The sequence below is a fragment of the Myotis daubentonii genome, chromosome 3 (genome assembly GCF_963259705.1).
Source record: "Myotis daubentonii chromosome 3, mMyoDau2.1, whole genome shotgun sequence".
NCBI classification, from domain to species: Eukaryota; Metazoa; Chordata; class Mammalia; order Chiroptera; family Vespertilionidae; genus Myotis; species Myotis daubentonii.
The window spans coordinates 173,237,462-173,241,050 of NC_081842.1; the positions used below are offsets into that span (position 1 = coordinate 173,237,462).

The 3,589-nt window shown below is 45.9% G+C and overlaps 1 pseudogene; it reads left to right on the forward strand.

Annotated features, from left to right (window-relative positions):
• The first annotated feature begins 491 nt into the window (after window positions 1–491).
• LOC132229477 (eukaryotic translation initiation factor 4E type 2-like) lies at window positions 492–2,236 on the forward strand (annotated as a pseudogene).
• The last annotated feature ends 1,353 nt before the right edge of the window (window positions 2,237–3,589 follow it).

Sequence of the window (3,589 nt, forward strand, 5' to 3'; positions counted from 1 at the left end):
TAAGTGCCCATCAGTAGATGAGTGGATTAAAAAACTGTGGTACATCTACACAATGGAATACTATGCTGCAGTAAAAAAGTGGGAGTTCTTACCATTTGCAACAGCATGGACGGAACTGGAGAGCATTATGCTAAGTGAAATAAGCCAGTCAGAGAAAGATAAGTATCACATGATCTCACTCATTTATGGAATATAATGAACAACATAAACTGATGAACAAAAATAGAGACAGAGAAGCATCAATCCAGAGACAGAGAAGTATCGATCACACCATCAAACCTCAGAAGGAAGGTAGGAGTGGGTGGGGGTAAGGGGGAGAGATCAACCAAAGGACTTGTATGCAAGCATATAGACCTAATCAATGAACACAGACAACGGGGGGTTGAGGGCATGAGTGGGGGGGTGGGGGGAGTAATGTGGGGATAAGGACACATATGTAATAACTTAATTAAAATTTTTTTAAAAATAACTAAAATAAAATAATCACACAAACTTGGGAACCTTTATAAGAACAGTGTTTGAGGCATCCATATATAATTCACACTGACTAGACCATATTTAGAGTCTGTGGTGAGTTCTAGGAACAAAAGTCAAAGAACAACTAGGATGGTTGAAAGATCCCAAATCAGCCCAGCCCCAGCCAGCGTGGCTCAGTGGTTGAGCATTGATCTATGAACCAGGAAGTCATGGTTCAATTCCCCGTCAGGGCACTTGCCCGGGTTTGCAGGCTTGGTCCTCAGAAGGGGACGTGCAGGAGGCAGCTGATCAATGATGCTCTCTCATCATGGATGTTTCTATCTCTCTCTTCCTTTCCCTTCTTCTCTGAAATCAATAAAAATATATATTTTTTAAAAAGACCCCAAACCAGGTCAGATACAAAAGATGTCCGAAGGAGTGGGGAGGCTTGACATGAAGCTATTTAAAGTATTTTCAGGTCTGGGCTACATAATTTGTGGGGTCCAATACAAAATGACAGAGTGGATTCTATCATTCAAAAATTATTAAGACTTTCAAGGTGACAATAGGGGTCCTTCTAAGCCCAGGGCCCTGTGTCCAGTTCACATACCCATGAAGCTGGCCCTGGATATTATCATGTATAGAATGATAGATTGGGGGTGGGAGCAGCTGGGGAGAGGTCAATGTGGGGAAGAGGGAGACATATGTAATATTTTCAACAATAAAGAATTTAAATGGAAAAAAATGAAATGATAGATTCACTCAGTGAGGCAATGGTGACAGCAGCAGCATGAAGATGAACAAGTTCAAGTCCTTGAAATATGATGACAGTGGGGACCATGATCAGAATGAAGAAAGAAACATATAAAAAGATGGTGAGAAGGAAAAATGGGAAGAGACGCATCAGAGCACCAGCAAGAGGAACACTATTGTCCCTGGATCAGCAGAACGTCCCCTGCAGTACAACCACTCGTGTTGGTACTGCAGGGAAACCCCTGGTTGTCCCACCAGCTCAGAGCTGTGAACAGAATGTCACACAGATTGGCACCGTGGCCTCTCTGGAGCATTTCTGGAGGTTTTACAGCCACATAGTACCTGCCTAGAATCTGACAGGGAACAGTGGCTTCTATCTCTTCAAAGAGAGAATTAAACCCATGTGGGAGGGAATTAGCAAATAAAAATGGTTGCAAGTGGTTTGTTTGGTTGCATGAGGAACTGGCATCCTGTTGCTGGGAGGATGCCACCCTGGTCATGTTGGGGGAACAGTTCATGGTCGGGGAGATCTGTGAGCCTGTATTTCAAGAGGACATTATTTCGAGATGGAGTAAGATTGGCACAACCTAGCAACTAAGATCCCAAGCTGGCCGTGTGTGTGTGTGTGTGTGTGTGTGTGTGTGTGTGTGTGTGTGTGTGTATTTTCCGAATGGCCAGTCCTTCCCTCTGCTCCCTGAAGGGGCATCTCTGAGCTGCATGCTCCCCTTTTGTCATCCTAGAGGAGGGATTCTGCTAGACACCCTCCAGCGTTGCTGACTTCATAAAGCAGACAAATGGAAAATGTGACTTTGAAATAGATAAACTTTGTTTTAATGGGGTTCTGTGATGGAGTGTTCAGCCTTTTGTTTGCTATGAGTTGTCCAGATGCTTCCTGGGCATTCTGTTGTGCTCTTTCCACGCTGTGTCAAAGGGACCAGGACCATGTGCACAAGCCAGCGCCGTTGCCTGAGAGTTACCATTATCATGCAGGTCTGTGCACCCAGGAAGAGCTTTTTGTAGGAGCATTTTTTGGCTGTGAATGTGCTATTCTAGCTCTGCCATTCAATTATTGGGACATTTTGTTTATTTCTCTCCTCTCTTCCCCCAAGCCCATCACTTTTGAAAACGCTTTACAGATTGTGTCGTCTCCTGCATATGCTCTGGTCTTCCCTCCTGCGGCTCTCTCTTTCCTCCCTGGGCCCTGCTGCACTTCGGATTTCCATCCTGTGGATCACACTGGTTCCACCGAGGCTGCTTTGAACGGCAGCCTTGGTCAATTAAACTGGAGCAGAACCCAGTTTGATCAGGAGCTAGATTATAAAATATGTTCCATGTGCAGGGTTTGGAGCTGAAGGCAATGGCGAAATCATTTTCCCAGATGAGCAGAACCTGTGTGTCAGGCCTGTTTCTGTGGGTTCTAATCTGCACCTCACTAGGAAGAGAAGTGGAAAGCTGGTTACTGCCAGACATGAACCTTTAATATGGTAAAATCCTGAAACTAGGACAGCTGAAGACAAGGTGACCTTGGTGAACGACTTCATTTGCATGGATGTGCCTGTTAGCAGTGGTTGGAAAAACACTTTCAGTTCTCACCACCTGACACATATGTTAGCAAATGTGTTCTGATCCCCGATACCCATACAGTAACTTCTTGAAGGCTGATGCAGTCATGCATTAAAAATGACCAGTCAGTCATCAAAGCACCTAAGATTCAAGTAAGTAATGACTAAGGGTCCTACAGCAGCCTCCAAGTAGCACTCACTGCCTTATTTGACCTGTGTGAGCAAAGACTACAGTATCTTAAATTAGGCTTTTCTTTAAAACATGTCCTAGAAGACTAAGAGGATCCTTGCCGGGGTAAAGATCAATACAGAGTCTTCTTTCTTTGGACTCAGTATGGCACATCTTCTCAATCTAAGTTCTGTACTATCCACCTTCTTACCCTACTTATCCTCTATAGGGGGGTCTGTAGCACCCTGGTGGAGTCCTATCCGTCCCGAGTGTGGGGGTTCTCAATGGGGGGGGCTTACCTAGGGGAATCCTGTTCCAGGGGTTCCCAAAGGTGTGGACGGAGTCGGCGAAGACTATCCACCCTCTTCCTACGGTGGAGTCCTATTCATCCCGAGAGTAGGGCTTACCTAGGGGTCCCTGTTCGGGCGCCAGATGCCGGGGTCCAACCCCAGCAGGTCCAGGGGTCCCCAAAGGTGTGGACGGAGTTGACGAAGAAGGAATGACACGAAGATAGCGTTCAGTTGATCAGCAGCCTAGCCAGGACCTCTAGCCAAGTTCTGGTCTTGATCTCCAGCGAAGTTCTGGTTAGGATCTCCAGCCAGGTTCTGTGTCCATGTTGTCTTGCTAGGTTCTCCAGCCAGGTTCTCCA